This window comes from Nomascus leucogenys, chromosome 22a (genome assembly GCF_006542625.1).
Source record: "Nomascus leucogenys isolate Asia chromosome 22a, Asia_NLE_v1, whole genome shotgun sequence".
In the NCBI taxonomy this organism is placed as follows: domain Eukaryota; kingdom Metazoa; phylum Chordata; class Mammalia; order Primates; family Hylobatidae; genus Nomascus; species Nomascus leucogenys.
Window position 1 is genome coordinate 6,907,322 of NC_044402.1, and position 25,098 is coordinate 6,932,419.

Here is a 25,098-nt window from a genome sequence, read left to right on the forward strand (position 1 = left end):
TGGATTAAAAACATGTGGTCCGAGTTTCCCCTGAATTCAGATGCATGTGGAACTTAAAGGAAAGTTTTTTTTTTTTTTTTTAAAGGATTTGGAGAAATAGCCTGGGTTTTACTCAATGCCCTGACTTTGAAAACTTGGCGTAAGGTATTTGCCGTGTATAAGCTCCAAAGGGGCTCTCCTGGGCCCTCTGGAAATGTCTTTGATTGGTGGGGAGGCAGAAGAGACTTGTGCAGGAGTGGGGTGGAGGTGGGGGCTCAGATCCCTTCTGCACTGGACCCAGATCAGCTTTGTGCACCTCCAAACACGGGGAGAGGGCTAAGACTTGAGGAGGGAAAAAATGCTGCAACCTCATCTCTTCCAGAGACCTCCCCCTTTCATCCTACTTTTGCTCAAAGTCTATCAATGTCCAGCCAGTCAACATCTATTGAACACCTCCTCTGTGCCAGGATTCTGAGTGGATTCATGTGAATGCCTACTGCTTGCTCTTTCTTATCCCATGCTCTACCCAACCAAGCACCTCAACGTTCCAGCCGCCCTGCCTTGGCCTGTGTGGATTCCCCCTACCTGGCATGCCCTTTTCTGATCTTTATCAGCCAAATCTCATCCATTCACACCCATAATGTTCACTGCGGTGCTTTCTGCAGACTCTGGGCTCCATCAACTCTTGAGAGTAATGGCGGACTCACAGGGAGATCTGGCTCCTTGGGTTGGAATCCCTAATTGCTCAGGACACAGAGCTGCACAGAGGGATGTTGGCATTTGCTCCTGCCGCTCAGCTCCGCCCCGTCATTTTTGGAGGGTTTTCTCTGGCCTCCTCCCTCTCGTGCCTTGTTTACTGCAGGGAGTGATTTTAGCTTAATAGAACCGGGAAGGAATTCCGCTTTCATGTGGTTGAGAAGCAGAGGCCCACTCAGATATCCATGGGGTTTCATGGCCAGGCAGGGGAGCTGGTGAATTTGTTGGGGAGAGCCCTGATCCCAGCAGCTCACTGGGAATGAGGCCTATAAATAACTCCTGCCAGTCAAAGCATAATGATTTCAATCTTCCCACTGTATAAATAAACAGTATTGTTCAGGAGTTCTCCCTGGCTACAGTTTTGGCCCATTAGCAAAGGCTTGCAGAGGATCCAGCTGGAATTTTCATCGAAGGCAAAGGATCTGACATTTGGGGAGTAATTACTGTGTGCCCGGCCCTGTGTGAGACATCTGAATAGACTGTCCCGTTAAACTCTCATGCCAACTCCAAGAGTCAGTATCATCCCCATTCGACAGATGAGGAAATGGAGGCTCAGAGATGACATGGCACAAACTGGACCTCTCGGGCCAGGGAAAGGGAAGTAATGTCAGGCTTGTCAGAGTGCAGACCCCTGGCACCTCAGCCCCCCTCGCTGTCTCAGTCATCCTGCAGCAACACTACCAAGATCAGTATTCATGGAAGGCTTGTGTTTTTTCTTGGTAATATAAATAACACATGCTCTTTTCTTTACAGGAACATTTGAAAATTTAGAAATGCAGAAAGGAAATTAAAATCACCTGTATCCTTGCCACCCAGTAAAATACACATGAGTATGTTTTGTTTACATTGTTCCTGTGTTTAGACAGATCGGTAGATAGATAAGAGATGGAGAAATGACCTTACAGAAACACACACTGAGGGATAAATGGTTTTTAAAAACACAACTAAGATAACAGAGTAGGTTCTGTTTCAGAAGGGACTTTGGTTCACTTGATGTTGATGACGCAGTTATTATCTCCATTTTCAGTATGAGGCATTGGTGGCTCAGAGGGTGTGATGACGTGTCTATGCTCATGGCTCATGCAGGTGGACAGGACCAGCTTTCCATCCTGCCTCCTCCTTCTCTTCTCTTTCTGTCCCCATATCCAGGTGCAGGTACTACTCTGGTCATGGATCGACTAGCTCATTTCATTCTTCCATTAGTCTCTAGATTGCTGAAGGTCAGCATTCTAGTCCTGACTGTGTGGCTTACTAGCTGTGGGGCCTTAGACTACTCTCCTTTCGTTTTGTTTCATCCATAAAATGGGTACACTTTGATCTAAATCTGTAGTGAACCCAAAAGTGTTGGTAGAACATGCTCTACAGATCGTCTCTCCAGGTTGGGAACAGGGAAGAGCAGAGGTTTGGATTTTGAAGCCAAGGTTTGACACTTAGGTACTGGGAAGACTTGGGAAAGTCATTTGACCTGTGCTTCAGTTTTCACATCTGTCACACGAAGACAATGGTGTCTACCTCATGAAGTTGTGGGATCATTATCATAACAATAGGAGGTGTTGAGTACTTGCGATGGGCTGTGTTGAGATCTTTTCATAGATTCCTTCACTGGTCCTCATAACAATTGTGTGAAGATTAGGGATGATGACTCTCCCCATTTTACAGATGAGCAAACTGTGCCACAGTTAAGAAATTGAGGGCTAAGTTTACACAGCTAGAAAACTGGATCTGAGCTGGATGAAGACCCTTTGAAACGGGAAACCCTTTTTCTATACAAGACTCAAGCCAGGCTTCTGGCTACACAAAGTGGATTTGGGGCATTTGTCTCTATTACTGTTAGCCAAAATGTATCTCAGCCAACAAACAATGAAAATGAGAAACAAATTTTTTACTTTCCTTGGCATAAGGAAAAACTACCCTCCCAAACCGTGGAAAGTCATGTGTATCTCCTAAATCCTGCAAAATGCAATTGAAGAGGAAGGTACCCAGAGCTAGTACCAACTCTTTGGACTTTGAGCAGGAAACAACTTTCCCTAAGAAAGAGTCACCCAGGGCTAAAAGACATACCGAATGAACCATGGATTATGACCACATCATCTAAGCATGGGTGGGCAATGTCCTGTGGAGACTCAGATGACATCTTGCAATGATGAGAGTGTGGAGGCGCAGGAGAAATGGACTCAGCATGCCAGTTCTAGTACATATGAGCAAGGTCCCTGGTCTTGGGAAAGCACTGGTTATATATGCAATGTGGAGGAGGAGAGATAGACACCGAACGCTGGATCAAACGCAGAGACCTCCTCTGGAAAAGGAAAAGCTCCCCTTCAAGGCCAACAGGACAGAGACATGTTTCAGGGCAAAGGAAATCACATTTAAGAAACGAGGAGTTCCAGACCCCAGGCTGTGTCCAAGTTCATGATGTCCCAATTCATGATCTTTCTCACTTCACTCTCTCTCAAGTCAATATGTGGCTAGCTCCATTCAACATGAAAGGTTACACAGAGAAACCAGCCCGTGACGTACTGTACTGCAAAAATAAAATAATCACAGCCATGGTGGGAAGAAATCCCTCATTAAAAGGCAGATAAAGGGAATTTCTAACATAAATTGCCCAAGGAAAGAGTGAAAAAATTTAGACAAATACTTCTCCATAAATTAAAAAAAATTATAAAGCAAGATATAAAGAGATGATGAAAAGGGAGCTGGCAGAACTCAAGAAAAAAAACTGATGTGAAAAAGAAAAATGCTACACAAATGTAAGCTTCACTAGAATCTGAAAGTGGGAATCAACATACTAGAAAAACATCGTCAAGGACATGGTGGTCTGGCCAACTCTATAACATCTATTGGCATCTTCAGCACCACATTCATTATAGCACAAGACTCCCACATATTGAAAGATATTTAGGAGCCTTATGTAACTCCCAGCCTCTCCAGCTACTGTGTCAAGCAAAAATACCATCCCCCATTTTCAATGTATGATGATATAAAATGATTGTAAAGATGATATACTACTATTATAATTTTTTTTTTTTTTTGTGGTGGGGGACAGGTTCTTGCTCTGTCACCCAGGCTGGAGTTTAGTGTCACAATCATTGGTAACTGCAGCCTCAAACTCCTGGGCTAAAGTAATTCTCCTGCCTCAGCCTCCTGAGTAGCTGGGACTCCAGGGGCATACCACCATGCCCAGTTACTTTTTAAATTTTTTGTAGAGATGAGGTCTTGCTACATTGCCCAGGCTGGTCTTGAACTTCTGGCCTCAAGCAATCCTCCCACTTCAGTATATTTTTATAAAAGATAGGCAGAAAAGAGAAATGGGAAAAATGCATAATTTGTGTTCTTTGGGAAGAGACCAGAACAAATGACACAGAAAAACATTAAATGATATAACTGAAGAAAACATTACTGAAATAAGGGCTACAGATCACAATACTTATGAGCATTTCAGGGAAAAATAAACATTCCTCAAATGGAAACTCCCAATTTATTTTGTTTTTCAGATCTATACAACACAAAGATGAACTAAAATAAATAATGCAGGAATGATGGCATCATGGCCAGATGGTGAACATAATAATCATTAAAACTGACTGAACCAAAATTTTGTTCACTGAATGAAATGTAAATATTATAAAGCTAGACAATAATAATACAACTAAAAAGAGTTGAGAGGTAGAGAAGGAGAAATGTATGGTGTTAATTTCCACTTCCTTCATTGCAGGAAGCTAATAGTCTAAAATTAAAATGTAGTTTAAAGATAACTCAAACCCAGTGTGTGGTATAATGTCTTGTCTTCCTTTAGAGAGACCTTTTAGGAAGGAAGTCATATCCCATATACTGAAGAGAATGGATCTGAGATAAGCCTTCCAATTTTACTTTAGTTTCTTTTTTATTCCATTAAATTCAAGTAAAATATAATCTAGAACTTTTAAATATTGAAAAGAGCATGCATAATGTTTCTATTTTTGTCCCTTTATCTTTCTTTTATTTCATCATCACTATCATTTTATCTGTTTTTACACATAGAAGAATGCTTAGAATAATGTTTACCAAATACTGGTGGCCATTGTTTGAGTGGTGGAATTTTGAATAGTTTTTCTTTTTTTTTTTTTAACTGGCTTTTTTGTACTTTTTTTGTATTATCGGGGTATTTTCACAATGAACATGTTTCATATTTACTAAACAGAGTCAATATTCTTAAAAAAAGCATGCTATCACAATGGAAGCAAAAGACAAACTAATTTTATTTTATCCCCACTTTATAATGGGAGGTGTCTCTCTGGGCCGCCCATTCTGGGCATTCAAATTCTAATGGTGGCTTCAAACCTATTTCCAACAATTTTTCTCAAGAATATGTGATGTGCTTTGAAGCTCAGGCTACATCTTAAGAAAAAATGGAGCCATACAATGGAGTAAAGTTCAAGTGCAGTTGCATTTAAGTTAATTATAAAGAATACATTAATTTAACTGCATTGAGGTGATATCATGAACCCCAATGCCTCTTTTCTTGTGGGAGTTGCCTGACACAAAGCAGGTGTGAAGAGGGTAAATGTGTGTGCTGTGGACTCATTCAGAGACTAGTTTGGTGTCATCTGCTGATTCACTTCTCATAGTGTCCCATAATAATAATGTGTGGTTTAAGTCTGGTATTATATAAAGCTTTTCATTTGGACTCTGCTAAATACCTTCACATTTATAATCTCGATTTGATAGCAATTGATGAGAAAGCCATATAGCACCCATTTTGTTACTTTCTGAAGCTCCAACACACCTGAGGATATGCAATAGCCCCTTCCGCCATCCATGTCATGTGGATGAGGCTTGCCTCCTTCTGTAAATCCCAAGAGTGTGCAGGTGACCTGGGCTCAGGAACTCAGTGCAGTCCACCTGCCTGGGCACCATGAATTAGTTCAGGGATGGGCAAGGACTCAGAGGTGGCCCATAGGAGCAAACACGGGGCCTTTTCCTAGTGTGCCCAATAGAGAGAGTAGTACAGTAGCGCAAAAGTAGTACAGACGACACAAATCTGTACCTGCTAAGCACCACCACATAGGTTCCAGGAATAAAGCCGACAAGGAGGAAAACAGAGACAAGAGAGAAAGACAGACTAATTCCCATTGCGTTGTTAAAGATCTCGGATCCAGCCATGCCTGAACCCAGCGCATCTTGGATTTTGGAGATACACAAGATACTTTATCCATTCGGCTTTTGGTCACTTGAGGCTTAGTGGTCCTTATGCATTTGGAAACAACACACTAGATAGAGCCGAGGTGGAAGCTAGATCTTCTCACTCTCAGTGTGGACTCCTTCTATCAGACTCCTTATACCAGACCAGTGTGGACTCCTACCAGACCAGTGTGGACTCCTACCAGACTCTGGGGGTACCTCTGTGGCTTTGTTTGTAGAAGAGGAAGGCTTACTCATTTACTGTGCACCCCGTATCTCACGTATGGCTTTCTCCATGAAAACTGAACTGCAATAGATGAATAAATTACAACTAAGGTTGTCACTTGGAAAGTTTTGTTTTAAATGATCTAAATTAAAGGAAAGATCTTTCTCTTTTAATGTGCGTATAAAATCACTGCACTTTTCTGGTTAACAATATAGTTTCCATTCTCATTATCAAAATCATAAAAATGAGTGAGATGACAGTTTCTTTTTAAAATGCAAAGTATTTTATGCCAGAAGTTAGAAGAAATTAGATGGGGACTCTCGCTATCTGCAGGTGTAAAAGAGTGACTTTCTTTCTTTGTGTATTTTTTCACAATTCTGATCTAATCCCCTTTCTTTAAAAACAAGAATAGATATATGTATATATATATATATATATATATATATATATATATATATATATACCATTAACGAAAGAAAACAAGAAAATCCACACACAAACCCCCGTATTTTTATGGAGACAAAGAGAAGGCAGTGAGCTGTTCAAAAGGAAAGTTATAAATGTAATGATAGGAAGATCACGTGATGCACATTAATTCAAAAGGGCCCCTTCATTGGATTGTGATCTGATTGTGTTTACAAATATATAGCCAGAAGGCTTTTAATTTTGGGGCAATTTCATTGTTCATAGATATATATCTGGCTGCAGATATACGTCTATGAAATTATGTGCTTATGTGTTTTCAATGAGATACAGCCCCTCTCCTTTAATGCAATAATGTTCCCACTTTATGATCTACGGTTGCCCAAAGTTGGGGCAATTTTATAACAATCTTATTTGAAATACCATAATATATGAAAGATGTAAATAATGTGATGTTTAGAGACCCGGTTGAAATTTGAATTCATTGGAATTTAGCATTTGCTGGAGCTAACAAGGACAGACTTTATTAAATCACAAGGATTGGGTTCCTCTTGCATTTCCAGCTACTTCTTGCCTTCTTGCTGTTTATTTTTCTTTTAAGCCCGAGTTCAATAAATAAACCCAACTAACAATTAAAAAGTCCCCAAATGATTCTAGATTGAAAAATGCAAAAATAGCCTGGCTGGCACTGCACTTGCAGTGGAGTTTGATTAAATTCTCTAATTGCATTCGAAAGGGTGGGGAAGACCACAATACGCCGGCGCTTTTAGCATAAGCCTCCGACGAGAAACTTCAGTCACCACTAAAAATGGAAAATGTTCATAAGAGATAAATGCTCTTCCCATTTGAGGGTTGCCTTTTAAACATTACATAACTGGTTTGGGTGAGGTACTATTCTATTTCCTGTTGTATGCTGTGGATCGATTTACACCCCCTGCCCCAAACCTGGAAACCTTCTCTCTCTTCCAGGGGAGAGGCTTTGCCTGTAGCTGGCTTGGCTGAAACAGCTTTTTTCCTAGTCTGAGACTGGATGTCTTGTGTTAGGGCTGGTGGAGTCTTCCAAGTTCCTCGGACAGAAGGAAGAACAAAGACAGAGGAAGATGTTAGTAGGATGGCTTTAGAGCAACTGTGGCGTCTACTGTTGGTTTGGACTCTGCTGTGGAAAGTGGGTGAATAAGGGGCAGGGCAGGGCAGGGCAGGGCAGGGCAGGAAAAGGTGTCAGGCACTGCCAATATTCCCATGTTGCCCTGAACCAAATATGCCTTGATCTTCTGGGAAGATGGATGCTTACTCACATGGCTTAGCTCAAATGTCACCTCCTCCAGGAAGCCTTCCCTCACCCTGTCTCCTCTGTGCCCTCAAGAACACTGTGCATTCCCTATAGTGGCTTGTTCTGCTTTAGTACGATCATTGTTCATACCACCTCCTGCCTCCCAATGCACCTTTGTGAACTCCCTGGGGTCAGAGCCCATATTTGGTTTTCTGTGTCTCGATCAGGGTTTGGCCCCTTGTGGGCTAGAAAAGCACCACCCCTACTAAGCAGTTTTCCGATGCTATTCATCTCTTCCTGTTTCTCCTCCACTGTCTCCCTCCACACTAGAAAACAGGAGCTGCAGAGTCACAAAGACCAGGATTTGACTCCTGTCCTGCCCATTTTAAACTGTGCAGAGAGCTCCACACTTTGGACCTCGGCATTCTCATCTGTAAAACAGGGATAAGATTACCCGTTCCATAAAATTGCCGAGCAGGGTTAATGGAAATTCCAGTGGTGAAGGCAGCTAGTAGATGCCGAGCGCATACAGTAGACACTCAATCTATACTAGTTTTCTTCTTGATTTCTCTCATTCTAACCACCACCTCTGCCATCGTCAGGGTTTAAAGAGCATTTACTCAGCGCTGGGCCCTGTGCTGAGTGCTCTACACAGATCATCTCATCGAGTTCTCCACGTCCTTAGGTTTCCCTTTTTATTCCCCTCTTTGCTGTGTTCCAGCCTTATTGCCCAGCCTCATGGCTTTTCTTTGGAGGGGCGGGATGGGTAGGACTCAGCCCAGGCGTGCTCCAGGCTCCATGGCAATTCTGATTCCAGCTTTGGCCTCACTTTCCAGGGGCTGGACCTGTACTTTTTGCAGCCCAGTGAGCCAATATGCACCGCCTCAGAGAGAGGCTGAGGTACATTCCCATGAGATTGGACAGACCAGACAGACAACACTGCCTTGAGTGGTGCCTGAGCATGGTCCAGTGTGGCCCGGTATCTGTCTTCTGCCCCGGCTCTACTCATCTCCCCATGTTCCAAGCCCGCCTAACACTCAGCCACACCTGTTTCTGCAGAGGCCCCTGCCACCTCGGCTTCCTCCCTTCCTGTCTCAGGCTTACCTGCACCTACTCAGGTGTGGCACATTCCTGTGGTCCCCTCCTCTATTCCTTTCACATTTGCTGCCCTTCCTGTCATCCCTCCTTCCTTCTTCCATTTTCTCTCTTTTCTCAGCCCCTAATTTTTTATGGCAGATTCTAGCATTACAGACATTCATAAGACTGAGTCACTTCCTAGAGGAGCTCCAGCCCGATGAGGAAGACAGAGCAATGACCCATGACCACAAAACCTTTTGGGCCCTGGAGCTACATTCATGCAACCTCCTACATGTAGGGTCAAAGAACAGGAGCACAAGGAAGATCAGGGTAGGGTAAATTCAGCTTTGTAGAAATGCGTGAATCAAATGCCTTGGGAATCGTACTCAACACAAGTCAACAGATGCTGTGGTAGCTTATATAAAGTGATTGAGATCTGAGGTTGCATTACAATGGGCTCAGGTTTAGGATGGGGAGATGGGCGCACTGATCATTTCTGCATTGCTCCCTTATGCTGCAGGCATTGTGCTCACTTCAGAGTGGGCAGTGGGCTCTCCCTCCCCAAAAAGCAGCAAATCGCAGGACATTTTATAAGAAGGTGATGAGGAGTGGGGGAGGGGAGACTTCCATCTCATCGGATACTGAGGAGGGACAGAATTGAGCTGTGGAAGGACGGAACATGCTGCCCCTAGAGGAACACATGCCATTGCCCTCAGATTTCAGGGGCTAACTGAGAAAAGGAGTGAAGGCACTCAGTAGGGCCTGAAAGCAAAACAAGAAGACATCAATAGGGAAGCCGACTTTGGCACAGGCTAAGGAAGATCTTTGACATCAGCCAAGCCTACTGTGCCAATCATGTCTGAGGGAGGCCATTCCCTGACACTGGAGGTGATCAAGCAGGAATACACATTTTAGGGGACTGGCCAGAGCAGTTGGCACCCTAGGTATAGACTTCATCTCTTTGCCTCCCAACCTTTCCCTTGCTGGCACCTTCACAGGGCTGAGTCATAGAGCAAGCGGTTCCGCCCTCCATCCCTTCTTACTTCCCTGCCCCACACTAGGACAGGTGACTGTCCCCAGCACCAGGCAGCTGATATCCTGGAGGCCCACACTTCTCCAGCTTGCAGCCTATGGATGAAGTTTTGTGTTGGGAGTTATAATCTTCTCCTTTTGCTTCTGAATCCATGTAGTCTCAGATACATGGCAAATGTAGAGTATTGAATGAGCCATGCAGGCCTAGCCATGCCAGAAACTTTCAGACTCTCCCAGAGGCGAGCTTGGTTGGCTCCCCTCTAAAGGAACAGCAACAGAGTGCAGACACCAGACTCTCCTCTAGTTCCTGTCTCTTCTTCTCTTTCCTCTCTGTGAATGTTGCCCCATAGAAATCACACAGGCTCCCACTCTTTCTCACTGCTCATGACTGGTGGTGCCCCTCAGTCCCGTGGCTTCTATCTCCCAGGCCCTCTTTCGTGTATGGTTCCTGCTCCTTCTCCACTGTCCATATCCTTATGTCCACCATTCCTTAATCTCACCCCAGAAATAGGGGTTTGAAATGGGTCCTATTGGGCTCAAATCAAGGACTCAGCAGGGCCACCTTCCTCTTGGAGGTTCTAGGGCAGAACTTATTTCCTTGACTCTTCCATCTTCCAGAAGCTGCTTGTAATTTTTGGCTCTTTGTTCCTGCCCCCATCTTCAAAGCCAGCCACCTGGCAACCTTGAATCTCCTAATCCTGCCCCTCCTGCCTCTCTTTTATCAGGACCTTGTGATGACACTGGGCCGGCTTGGGTAATCCAGGATCACCTGCCCATCTCAAAGTCCTTAATTTAATTATGCTAGCAAAGTCCCTTTGCCATGTAAAATGACATATTCACAGGTCCTGGGACTAGGATGTGGACATTTTTGGGTGCCATTATTCTGTCGAGCACAAGACTCCACTACGCTGCCTGCAGTTACCGTCTTTAATCCCACACTGCATCATCCCAAGGCTGCTAGCTCTCATCTCCTACCTGACAAGGGACAGTCTCCTTAGCCTGGTGAATGGTGCACCCTGTGATCTGGTCCTGGCCAGCCAGCCTTGTTCTCCATCCTCTACAGAATCCACTTGCTGGGACTTGGTCCTGCATGTTTCTCCCTCTCACTGTCCTGTGCCTATCCCCCGGTGGCCCCTTCCACCTAGATGTGGCCCCATCTTAGCCACAGCTCAAGCCTGACCTCAGCATGACCACACCAAGGATTTGCATTGCCAAGGGTTGCCATCAGCAGGGGATGATCCTCAGGAGACTCCCAATAGGTGTGTGCCATGTCTTTTTGCTGCTGTGCCTCTCCAAGCCTTAAATTCATCCTCAGTAGCTCCTTAAAGACCAAAATCCCTCCCCGTGACTTTCCAGGCCTGGTTTCCTTTTTTGATTTTGTCTGGCTTCATCAAACCAGGCCTGGTTTTGGTTTTCCTTTTGGTTTTGTTGGGTTTCATCTCAGGCCAGGGTTTTCCTTGCTCCTCCTCCAGCCACCATCGCCTTTTTGCAGTTCTTCAAGAGCACCTCGAACCCTCCCGTGTCTTGGCTCTTGCTCATACTTTTCAGGTCCTCTGCTGGATGGCTTCATCCCCTTTTATGTTCACCCAGCTTTGGCCTGCTCATCCCTCAGCTCAAATTCTCATCCCTGAAGAAGCCTTCCCTAACCCTCCAGATGAAGGCAGAGACCCTCAGTGGCGCCCAATCCTTTGAGCACCTCACAGGGCTTGTAATCATGTGCTCATTCGTGTGTCCATGCAATGAATTTTGTCTCATCTCCTGGGGAAGGTGGACATTGTAGTGGATGCTGTTATGCATGGCGTGTGTACTCTGTTAGGGCCCAGGAACTCACTTCCCAGCTGCTGAGGTTGTTGGCCAGGGCTGGCTCAGAGTTGTATCCCTTTCTGGAAATTGCTCTTGGCTGAAGGAAGCTGCTTAGCCCTAAGTTTCTCCCTCTCCCTGGGTGTATCCCATCTCTACTAACTGCACCATGTGGGAACATAAAGGCCTGGCCCCCTTGTCTCAATCCAGGACAGCTCTGATGGGTGACGCCATATTGAGAGTTCCCCATGGGGTTGGCTGAGGCCTTTACTGCAACTGGATCCCAATCCAGCTTCTCCCTGTGCCCTGTCCTCCCCTTGCTCCATCACAGGCGTGGTTCTTGAGAGCTTGTGTTAGTCCATTTTCATGCTGCTGATAAAGACATACCCCAGACTGGGTAATTTATAAAGAAAAAGAGGTTTAATGGACTCAAGCTTTCACGTGGCTGGGGAGGCCTCACAATCATGGCAGAAGGTCAAAGGCACATCTTACATGATGGGAGACAAGAAAGAAGAAAACCAAATGAAAGGGGTTTCCCCTTATAAAACCATCAGATCTTGTTTGACTTATTCACTGTCATGAGGACAGTATGGGGGAAAACACCCCATGATAAAATTATCTTCCACCAGATCCCTCCCACAACACGCGGGAATTACAGGAGCTAACAATTCAAGATGAGATTTGGGTGGGGACACGGCCAAACCATATCAGAGCTCTCTTCAACAAACCTCCAGGACGTGAATTCCATCTCATGGTCTATTACCTAGGAGCCCACTAAACAATCAATGCTCCTGCAGTGGCCCTATGATGCTCACTCCAGAATTTGATTTTGGCACTGGATCACCTGCTGGCTAACTGGCAGCGGAGACTCCATCCCAGGAGAAGGTGCTGCATGGACAGACCCTGGCATGCAGTGGCAATGCAATTATTCAACCTTTTTGCTGGTGGTGAAATGAGATGGGATACTGGGGGAAGGGATGCACTGGCAGGTGCAATTTCTCAGGTGAGGAGGGAGGGGATAGTAATTAAAAGTATTATGGAATTGTCGCTGGGGGCAACGAATGCATTACAGAGACAATGCTAGGCTGAGAGTGATTAATCACCAATTAAGGGCTAAGTGTGAAAGCCAGAGGGCAGCAGATAAAGAGATTCGCCTTCCTGGAGGATGGAGAGTTGAGGATCAGGCCCAGGTCATAATTATAAAAGTGGCAGAGTGTTCCAGAGGAAGTCAGATCCTCAGACCCTGCAGGTCTGTTATGCCAAGGTCAGATCCCTAATTAGGAAGGCATGGGACCCACTGAAGTTCAGCTTCTCCCTTTGTCCAGTCCTGCTTCCCTCATCCTTCAAGTGAGAGTTTTACAGTGGCGAGATGGGGTGGTTCGTTCCCTCTGGTGAGCCCCTGTTCCACGCCATGCAGTAGAAATGCTGACAACAATAAGCAGGGGTGTAAAATGTGCTATAGGAGGGACCATGAGTGTTAGATGCAGCTATGACAACAGGACAGTAGTGGTGGCTGCAGTTTGTCCCATTAACCTTTCTCTTGTAAGTCCTCCCAGGGAAAATGACCAACCAGAATCCTGGAGCAGCTGTTCCCAGATAGAGTAAACTCAGTATGTGAAATAAATGGGTATAGGCACCACAAGGGGTGGACAATGGTGGATACGGTGGGGAGCAGCCCTGATTCCAGTTTGCCTTAGGTGCCTGGAGTGTTGGCTGTGTCATTGCTCTCTGGACATTGCCCTTGGCCAAAACATGCCTTCTCCATAGGCAGCCTGCATCCAGTTAATGCTGGGGTACAAATGCCCAACCCCTTTGCTTTGATTTGGGGCATCCCTGAAGATCTCTCCTAGCTCCAGGGTTTCCTGTGAGATCAGCTGCAGCACCCCTTGCAACTGAACCACAGTACAACTTTCTCCTCTGCCCAATCCTGCTTTCCTCAATGCTCCCTCCACCCCTCCCAACCTGTTGTGCCAGAGAACACTCATTAATAACCCTTCTCCCATGTAACTCTCAGAGTCTCGCTCTTGGACTCCCAGAGAACCAGATCTTCACACACATTATGGTCAGGAGCTCTTGTCCCCTCCATCTCTCTTCTGGGTTAATCTCCAAATACGAGGTCCCTACTCACTGTCCCCAAACTCCCCAAGGATGCTGCTATAATTCTGTGCCTGCCACTTGCTTCTCTGGCCCTATTCCCACCACCTACCTCTGCTACTTTTCAAGCACCCTGGGCTCTAGCCTCTCCAGCTGGTCCACCCAGCTGCAAAATAAGTCCTGGTTTTGCAGAGAAAACAGGAAAGAGAGGAGGCGTTTACCTGCTGATGAAGAATGCCCAGGGAAGATACTCAGTAAAAGTGCAAGTGCATGAAGCATGCCCTCCCTGTCACCTGGGAATCATTTACTCCCCAAAGCCACATTGCTTGGGGAATGACAAGACAGAGGAGGTGAGGTGCGGGGTAGGGAGTGCCCATGCACTTTCCTTTCTAAAGACACGTGGCTAGATGAGCTGATCACCCCAGGAGGGCTTATGGTCCGTGGATTCTGGTAGCTTCTCCCATAGGCACCCGGAGTCCACTCTAGTTGTACAGTTAGTGGATCGGATGCCAGGCTATAGTTAAAAATCTTTTCAAACATTTGGGCTTGGCAAAGCACCAAGCGTGGTTTTTTGTTTTTCATGTTTCTTAAAAAGTGTACTTCTCTGCTAATTTCCAAGCCTCCTGTGCTTTGAGGGATCTTTAAACTGCGTGATTTGGATTCATGTACATGAAACTCATCAAAGTGCTATTTTGTGAGATGGGTTTGATGTCCAAGCAGGCATTAAAAGCTGTTTTGTTTTTGCTCCTTGACCCAGTGATTTATGCTTTACTAAGACTGAAAGGACTGCCCGGCGTGCTCAGGAAGGAGTTCGGCCTCTTTTCTAAAGGCAGGCTGTCCAGTGTCCTGATGAGATCTCAAAGCTGGCACAGCAGATTGTCTTTTAGGCCTAATAATTTCCATGCTTACCCTTTCATGAGAAGGAAGAGTATTTTGGAAGAAAATGACTTTTTTTTTTCCTTTTGGTAGCCTTAAAAATTTGCATTACCAAAAGAGAGTGAAGGCAGCAAATTGTCCCCCCGCCCAGCCAACTTGTGGCTTTGCTGCAAAGGCCTCTGGGAAGCCTCTCTCTACATGCCTTGTTCTTCTCGCCAACCACATCCTGCAACTCCACAGGCAGTGCTAGACTTGGGTGGCCAATGCTTCTCACTGGGACACGCTGGCCTGTCTTAGCCACTAGGACAGGTTAGGAGCAGCTGCGACTGTTTTTAGGCTGACCCGAAGCGGGAGGAATTTGCAGAGGACCTTCCTGCAGATGACATGGGCATCCTTGTGCAATTTATAGGGAGAGAAGGCAAGAGCTGGTCAAAGCTTGCTGATGACTCCAGAGCACACTGTCTTCTTCCTGGGGATGTACAGATGGTCCAGTGATCGCAGCCTGTTGCCTGGGAGTGCTGGGGATGTTTTGCATTGAAAGGGTGTGAATGTAACCACAGAAGGTTTGGGGACTGGAACCCATCCTCACATGGCTTTTGAACTTGCCAAGCTACAAACATGCAGTGACTTTGTCCAGGGCAAAAAGCTTTGAACTTGGAGCTAGCCCCTGGCCTGGCTGGGTGTGGACTGGGCAGATTCCTCTGAGTTCCTTAGGTTATTGTGAGGACCCGTGGTAAAAAGCAGGTGGTGTGCTTAGTACAAGGCCAGCCTCACAGCCAGCGTGCTGATTTTTATGATTATGGGATCAGGAGTCCAGTTTCTTTCCTTACCCCTTGGCTGGTGACCACTGGGATCAGATCAGACCACAGCTCTCTTGGAGTGCTTCACCTGAGTGAGGTGCTTCGATTCCAAGCCCACTGAGAGGTGGCCTGGAATAGGCAGATAGGAGTGGCTTGCCTGGTCTTGACTCTACTAGATGGGGAAGGGTGGCTGGCTCTGCACATGCACCTGGGGGAGAGGGGTTGGAGGTGGTGGGATGTACAGAACATGGAGAAAGGTACTTTCTCTGGGCTGAAGTGGTCTGACCTCCCTGACTGAGATACTGCAGTAGAACTCACCAGGGGCCATTCAGTGGAGACAGGCTTAAGGTTCTAGCTGTTACTTGTACAGCCCAGTGGGGTGTGCATGTCCTGCGTGCACAGAAGAGAGGTGGAGTTGCATCACGTAGAGACACTTGTGTTGCTGGGTTGGTAAGACCTTGCTGCTACTTCTCAACATGGACCCTAAGTGGATTCCTCTTCTGTCCATTTTCCTTCTTACATTTAGCAATTGATACTTTTGCCGTATGAAACATCTAGTTTATTTTTAGTCTGGCTGGAAAATATCACTTGGTTGGGAAGGGATCTGCCCCCACCTCTGTGTGTGGAGCTCACGGGGCTAAGAACTAGAAGCTAACATGAGTGATTGTTTAACCCAATCCCTTTGGTCACCAGTGAGGAAACTGAGTCACACAGAGGGAAAGGGCATTGCCAAGATCCTCATAACTTGTTAGCAGCAGAGATGGGATCTGAACCCAGAATTATTTTCACAGAATTTTTTTTGGAATTTGAAAAGGAAGAAAAGGTGCAAATAATTTACAATCACCTTATATTCTCACCACTCATAATTAACCTTTTACCTTTTCTTATATATGTTTCAGTTATTTTTCTGTGTATATAGTTGAGCTATTCTGCAAGTAATATATGAATGTACCAGAGTACTTTAAAAACTATTAGAACCTTGTAGATAAATACACAATTCATGCCTACCTCCTATGAAAACTATTTCCATCCTGGTCTATTTCCTTGTCTCCAGAAGCAGCGATTATTATGAGTTTCACATCCTTCTAAGCCACTAAAAAATTGTGTGTGTATTTTATAAGTATTATATATATTATTTTTGTGTTTAAACATTTACATAAATGATATCTTGTATCATATCATCCAGAACCATCAGCAACATACTCCCCCAGTGATGTGTTCCTGGCATCTGTTTATGTTGCTGGCTAGTGATCAGGTGCATTTTTCTCTGTGGCTGAACATATTCTACTGTGCTGCCCTGCTATTTCTTAGTTATCCACCGAGGCATGGGTTATCACCAAATGCATGACTTGCTTTTCAGTGATCTGTATTTATTTATTTATTTATTTATTTATTGAGACAGGATCTTGCTCTGTTATTCAGGCTGGAGTGCGGTGGTGAGATCATAGCCCACTGTAGCTTCAACCTCCTGGGCTCAAGAGATCCTCCCACCTCAACCTCCCAGGTAGCTGGGACTATAGGCCCCAGAAAGCACAGCCTGTATCTGGCTAATTTTTTGTTTATTTTTTGTAGAGATGAGGTCTCCTTATGTTGCCCAGACTGGTCTTGAACTCCTGAGCTCAAGCGATTCATCTGCCTCCGACCCCCAAAATGCTGGGATTATAGGAGTGAGCCATTGAATCTGGCTTAATGAATTTCTGAAAAAATAACCTGGAAACAAGAAGGACTTCTGTCCATGACCTGAAATTATGGAGGTGGGCACTGAGCCAGTCACTTCACCATTCTGTGCCTCAACTTCCCTATCTTATCAAGTTGAATACTACTTGTCAACGAATTATGTGGATAAACGTGAGGTTCCACCATAGCTCCAGCTGCCTCCACACCTAAGGGTCTAAGTATTAAATACAAAACTCCCTTGTCCTCAACATAGGATGTGTTTGTGATGAAATAACCACACCCCTATCCCCCATATTGCTCCCTTTGCGTGTACGGATTTCGTCATGGGAAGGCTGTGCTTTCTGTGACACCTCAGGATACGATATGTCTGCAATGGAGAAGTCCCGCCAAAGAGTAGAAAGAGAGAGGGCTCCCTCTTGAAAGGTGAAGTCATTTCTAGTTTCTGTCACCTCAGAAACAGGTGGATCCTGATATAGAAAAAGCCCCGGGCAGGCGAGAATCATAAAGAAGTCGAGATATTTCTATGGCAGCTCCAAAAGACAGTGAGCCCCTCCTCCAGGCGATGGATGCACGTGGGTAGGTGACCTTTCTAAGATTACAAAATGAGCTCAAGAAAAGCCCAGAGTTCAAACTCACGGCTGGGTCTGCTGTCTGTGGTGTGGGCTCTTCCCATTCTGCCCATTTACAAAGGGGACTGGTTGATGAAACTTTAGCTTGTCTCAATGGAATGTATTGTTGATGGAATTTCAGGCAGCGCTGAGTCTAACAGCAGGTGAAAGATAATCGACCCTGCTGGGGTAGCTGGGAAAGCCTTCATATGAGAGGTGACATGTCAGCTGAGTTTTGAAGCATGAACAGGAGTTTTCCAGGTGAGATAGGCAAAGGCCATTCCAAGCAAAAGGAGAAAATAGCCAAAGATATGCAGGTTTAAAAAATCAGGAAGAATTTCCTGGGAAATGGTGCAATGTGTATGAGGATTGGGCTGTGGAAAAGTCAGGAGGCTGCAGAGACAGATGTGGATCCGACCATATCACGGAGGGGCTGAGGAGCTGTGGGAAATTCAAGAGCAGGGAAGCAATAAAGTGAGGTTTGTGGCTCAGGAAGATGATCAGGGAAGCCATGGGGCAGAGGATGGATTGGAGGGAATGTGGCTCAGGGCAGAGGGGCGGGTGGATGAGCTCATTGCAGCAGTGCTCGTGAGAGATGCCAGCTGTGGGGGGTCGAGAGGAGAGGCTGGAAGACTGTAAGGGAGTGTGGTAGGGGTGAGAGGGAAGGGAAGGGAAGGGACATAGCTTGCAAATGTTCACCATGACCCTGTGATAGAGGCATTATCGCCTGCTTTTACAGATAAGACAGCAGAGACACACACAAAAATTTGGTAACAAAGGCTCACAAGTCCTACCTGTCTATGGGACTCCACAGTCAGCTCTGTTGCCCCTAACTCCTAGGGAAGGGGGAAAAAGCGTCCATTAATCTCAGAAGACCAGAGTTTCACCCTGGGGTCCTGGGCAAATAGCAATATTGACAGACATCACTGCTGCTTCCCAGTATCCCGCCTCCTTTTTTGTGGGCAGGTGCGGGCACGTGACTAGTTCTGGCCAATGTGTTGAGAGTAAAGCTGACCGATGACACTTCTGGACTGGCACATGTGCCAGCTGATGTGAGGCCCTTCAGCTCTCCATTTTGCTTTGTTGAACAAGGAAACACGTGTTAAGATGCAGACTTAATCAGCTTGGGAACTTTAGCAACGGGGACGAGCAGGAGCCACCTGCCTACCCATGTTGCTGCCGAGTATGAGTGGGAAATAATTCCTGGCTGTTTTAGGCCATGGCCATTTAGAGTCATCTGTGCTTGCGGCAGAGCCTGCTGCATACCGACTGATACGGTGATGTGGGTCCTTGAGCAAGGGCATAAAGGAGGAGAAGCAGGCCGAGGGCAGGGGTGGATAAAATGGATTTGGCAAGACTGAGTTGGGGCATACCATTTTAGTAGAAGGAAATCAGGCTTTGGAGGTTAGCAAGCCTGGGTCCAATGTCACGTCAGGCACCCGCTATCTGAAGGCTTGCAGGCAAAGGCTCCTGGCTTTTCTGGCCTCAGTTTCCTGAGCAATAGGAAAGCCTCCCGGCTCTTCTGGCTTCAGTTTCTGTGCAATAGGGAGTGCTGTAATCACTACCTCCTTGGCCTTTAGGGTGAGTAGAGCTGACACATATAGAGCTCCAGCAAGGTACCCAGGCCCTAGGAAGCACTCAGCAAACAAAATCATCACCCTGGGAAGATGGCGAGAAGAGGGTGGGCAATTTGTGCACCGAAATAATAGACATCTTTTTTTTTTTCTTTTTTTTGAGACAGTTTCACTCTGTGGCCCAGGCTGGAGTGCAGTGGTGCGATCTCCACCCACTACAACCTTTGACTCCTGGGTTCAAGTGATTCTCCTGCCTCAGCCTCTAGAGTAGCTGAGATTACAGGCACCCGCCACCATGCCCGGCTAATTTTTTGCATTTTTAGTGGAGATGAGGTTTCATCATATTGGCCAGGCTGGTCTTGAAGTCCTGACCTTGAGTGATCCAGTCACCTCGGCCTCCCAAAGTGCTGGGAATACAGGCATGAGCCACTGCACCCAGTCAGAATAGACATAATTTCTATCTTATTCACTTGATTTTGTCTAGTACCGAGAACGGTGCCTGGGCATAATAGGTGTTCATTTTATATTCACTGGATAAATGAGGGAATAAAACATACTACAATTTGCAGAATGTACCTATTTACTCTTACAACCAGGCTGGGAACTCTGATGGGAAGGACCTAGATGTATTACTTCATCTGTTTCCTCAATGCCCAGTGAAAATCAGTTCTCAGGAAATTTTCTTTGAAAAAAATGAGTCATCCCGGCCTTTAGAAATAGCCAGATCTGACTTGGACACAGGGCGGGAAACATCACACACTGGGGCCTGTCGGGGGGTGGGGGGCTGGGAGAGGGCTAACATTAGGAGAAATACCTAATGTAAATGACGAGTTGATGGGGGCAGCCAACCAGCATGGCACATGTATACCTATGTATCAAACCTGCATGTTGTACACATGTACCCCAGAACTTAAAGTATATAAAAAAAAAAGAAAAAAAGAAATAGGCAGACCTGTGGGGGCATTTCTCCTTGACATACTGATACAAAGCCCAGCCTTGGTTTTCCAGGGGATGCCCCACTCCTTATTGCAAGGTGTCTGTTCTGACCTCTGGTATCCCCTCAAGGACCTTTCAGGCCGTGAGTTCAAATGCCTGGGAAGCCCACCTCACAGGAGCCTCAAGTCCCCTCCGTCTTGTTCCCAAGTCTGGCAGGATCCTGACAGCCCCTGCATGTGCCCGTCCTCAGACCCCTGCAGAGGGCTGGGTGCAGACCTTGGCAGGAGTAGGCTGGCAGGCAGTCTCTTTCCTTCCCAGGCAGACGTGTGTGTAGCAAGTCTGTTTATCAGGCAACGCCTCGTAGCCAGCAGTGGCGGCTTAACAGTGGCAGAAACGCCCGCATTGCCTCACCAGCTGCTGGGTACTAAGATGCGCCCTTGGCCTCAGCCAGCAGATAAGCACCTGCATTGGAGAGGGAACCCTTGATCGTGGGCTGATAAGTGCAGGGAAGAAACAACAACAACAACAAGAAAAAGCCGAGCGACCCGCCATGGAAGGCTTTTGCATGTACGCATGGGCGTGTTTCTTGTCCTCGCCAACACACAGGTGATGCAAAAGCTCTGATTCTAATTTAATTTGGTGGTCACGCAATCATGGAATGAGAGCATGTCAGAGCTGGAAGGGACTCTGGGGATTGTCTGGTTGAACTCTTTAATCTTCCAGGTGAGGGCAGTGAGGGCCACAGAGCTGTACTGACTTGTTCAGGATCATCCAGCAAAGTTTTGGTGGAGCTGGAACTAAACCTGGGTCTCCGGACCCTCGGGCCTGCGATCTTTCCATCACATGGGATTGCTTCACAGGCTGCCACCCGATTGCTCAGGTGTAGACTGCAGGTTGCCCTTTGGTGCCTAAACAGTCCTCTTTAATATCACGAATTGGCCCTGTCTGCCTGCAGAGTCAGATAGATGACCCCTGTCCCTGCCTCTCCCCCACCACGTGCCAGCTATTGGGGTTGACCAGTTAGCTCAAGGCCACAAGGTCTGATGCTACTGTTTCAAACCCTGTTATTTCATATTTTGAAAAAGCAAGGTTCAGATAAGAGAGGCGACTTGCCTAGGTGATACAGCTAGAGAAAGTGAAAGACCTGGGTCTAAAATTTTCAGCCTCCTGATTTCAGTTCTTTCCATACATAGTGTATGAAACCCAGGTGTGGGTGAAGGTGGGCAGAAGGGCACCCGGCCTCTGCAACTTTCCCCTGTGACTTGGTTTTGGGGAAGAGTTACACATGTTTCCTCAAGGACAGAAATGGAGTCTGGCAAGCCTTTGTATTGAAAATCTTGTTGTTCTCAGTAGGGGCCTCCTAAGCAATGGGTATAGATAAATGAATGAATCCTTTTTTTTTGTTTGTTTTTTTGATATGGAGTCTTGGCTCCATCGCTGAGGCTGGAGTGTGATGATCCGATCTTGGCTCACTGCAACCTCCACCTCCTGGGTTCAAGCGATTCTCCTGTCTCAGCTTCCCCAGTAGCTGGGACCACAGGCATGTGCCACTATGCCCAGCTAAGTTTTATATTTTTTTTAGTAGAGAGGGGTTTTCACCATGTTGGCCAGGCTGTTCTTGAACTCCTGACCTTAGGTGATCTGGCCACTTTGGCCTTCCAAAGTGCTGGGATTACAGGCGTGAGCCACTGTGCCTGTTTTTTTTTTTTTTTTTTTTTTTTTAGAAGGAGTCTCACTCGGTTGCCCAGGCTGGAGTACAGTGGCACTATTTCAGCTCACTGCAACCTCCATCCCCTGGGTTCAAGCCATTCTCCTGCCTCAGCCTCCCGATTAGCTGGGATTACAGGCGCCCACCACCACACCTGGCTAATTTTGTATTTTTAGTAGAGATGGGGTTTCACCATGTTGGCCAGCCTGGTCTCGAACTCCTGACCTCAGGCGATCTGCCCATCTCAGCCACCCTAAGTGCTGGGATTACAGGTGTGAGCCACTGTGCCCGGCGGATAAATGAGTGAATGGTAGGGTTTTGATGGAATATTCATACCGCAAAAAGTGTTTTCAAACTGTAGGCTACTTATTTTTCTCTGTGAAACTTGCTTTCTAGGTTTGATCTGTGAATGGGGCAAAAGAGAGAAATCTAGATTTGAGTTTAAAATTGCTTCTACATCAAAAAGAGTCACGAACAACAGCAACAACAAACTAGTATCACCTCAAGAGTCATCAATATAATTGATACACTCCAATTTCAGTTACCTGCGTGTCCTGCTGGATCTCTATCAACTGCAATAGAGAGGCACCAGGATCAAGAGACCCAGAGCTAGCAAATGAGGCATAGGGTTTTATTAGCGGAAACTTACCTCCTGAGTGGTCCCATGGTGGCAGGTGAGGTAGAAGAACTGCAACCTCTTGCAAAAGGCATGCAGTTGATATAGCATTTTCTCTTAGCACCCTCCCGCTGACAACCTCCACCTGGCGAACTTCAGCCAGCCCTCAAAATTGAGGCTTCAATCCCTTTCATGGCCCACATTCCAAGGGACAGGTGGGGGGTTCAGGTGTTCCTCATAGATAAGGAATGAATTTCCGGATTGTCCACCCCTGGACTCATCAGCTTGGAACTCTGAACACACAAGCAGGTGTGTCCACCATACACTGTGGCTGCAAGCATGAAGTCAGCCTTGGAAATGATATCTATATTGATCAAATACCTGCATGTGATTAAAAAATCATATCATAGAGATATATTGCTATTAGGTTGGTGCAAAAGTACTCGTGGTTTTTGCCATTAAAAGTTATGGCAAAAACCGCAGTTACTTTTCCACCAACCTAATAATAAAAAATAATGGTTTCATCACAGCACCCCTTCACGCTAGTCATTTTCTCCCGAGTAAGCCACTTTTAATTCTGTTAACCAGTTTTGCTTGTTTGTTTTTGTTTGTCCTGGTGATTCACTTCATGTCTCTATACACATTAATCATGTTTTTTTTTTTTTGAACAGTCAGCTTTAGACATCATCTGCTGACCTCTTCTCGTAACAGATGAAGAATTTGTTCTTTCAAACCATCACCTTCGTCTTCATCTTTTTCCCTACAACTTATTTTATACACACACCCCTCACAGTTTAGTTCCCTTATTATTTGCATTTGTAAATGTAAATTATATATGAATACATATTCCTTCAACTGTATACAATAACATTTGACTCACTATTTATAAAATGGACATAGGAACACTGCAAATCTCTCATCACCTCTTCTTTCCTTGCTACTTCTCATTTTTAACAACTGTACTTTTGCTTTTATATGGCTAAGATTGATAACATTTATTTTTTATTTTAGAAACTTAAGTCTACAACACTTTGTCTATATATAGGCATTCTAGAAGTTCAGAAAACAAATTATGTTTACTGTATACTGTAAATATTGCATTTTCAGCCAAGTAGTATACTGTGATTACTACTATAATTACTGTTCATTTCAGCCAGGCACAGTGGCTCACGCCTGTAATCCCAGCACTTTGGGAGGCTGAGGCTGGTGGATCACCTGAGGTCAGGAGTTCAAGACCAGCCTGGCCAACATGGTGAAACCTCATCTCTACTAAAAATACAAAAATTAGCTGGTGTGGTGGTGGGCACCTGTAAACCCAGCTACTCAGGAGGCTAAGGCAGGAGAATCACTTGAACACAGGAGGTGGAGAATGCAGTGAGCTGAGATGGAGCCACTGCACTTTAGCCTGGGCAACAAGAGTCAAACTCCGTCCCCTGCCCCCAAAATACCGTATATTTCTTTTTCTTCTTTTAGTTTCTAATTGTATTCATCACCTACTTGAGGTATCCCCAATTCTCAAAAATAAATTTGAACCCATAGAATTCTACCTCTTTTTCACAGATTCTTCCCAACCCCTGGAATCCTCCATTCTTCTGCTCTAGTCTCGTCCAATTACTCTGGGTGCTGTAGAGCTGTCATTCTATGTCCTGGGTTGAATACTATATCTTATTCATCTTTCTTGCTTATTTACTCACTATATTACACAAGCATAGCCTCTATAAACTTTCCTATAAATCTTCGTATGCCTGATTATGTCTTTCTTCATCTCTCACACATTATTCTACTCTTGCCCTTCAGTGACAGTTTAGCAGGATATAGAATTCCAAGTTGTTGCTTATTTACCCTCAGAACTTTGGAGGGATTTCACCATTGTGCCAAACCCAGAGGTGCTAATGACAAGTCTGACCTTGGTTCTATTCCTTTTTCTTTGAAGATGATCCCTAGATGATTGAACATTTATCTCTTTATTGTTGGTGTTCTAAAATTGTATAACGATGTGCTTACTTATGGATCTGTTTAAACATTTGTGTGCTGGCCACTCAATGGCCCAATATTTCTGAAGACTTTTGTCTTCTACCTTTGGCACCTTCTTTTGTATTATTATTTTTTTGAAGATGGCAGTTTTCTCTCCTTCATTTCAACCTGTTTTCTCTTTCTAGAACCTTTATCTGTTGGATGCAGAACCTCTTAAATCATGCTTCTTTGCCTCTTCTCTTTTCTTTTTTTCTCATATTTCCATCTCATAACATTTTTATTCTGCTCTCTAGATTTTCTTTATGTTAGCTTCCAAGGCTTTCATTGAATTTTCTTCCCTTTTGACAATCATATATTTAATTTTCCAGAACATCTTCTTGTTAAATGATTGCTCCTTTTACATAGCATCTTGTTCTTACCTTATAGGTGCAATATCTGTTTACGTATCTCACAGGATACAAGCTTATTTTCTCTGAATTATCTTTGTTTTCTCTAAAATCGGTTTTTCAGTT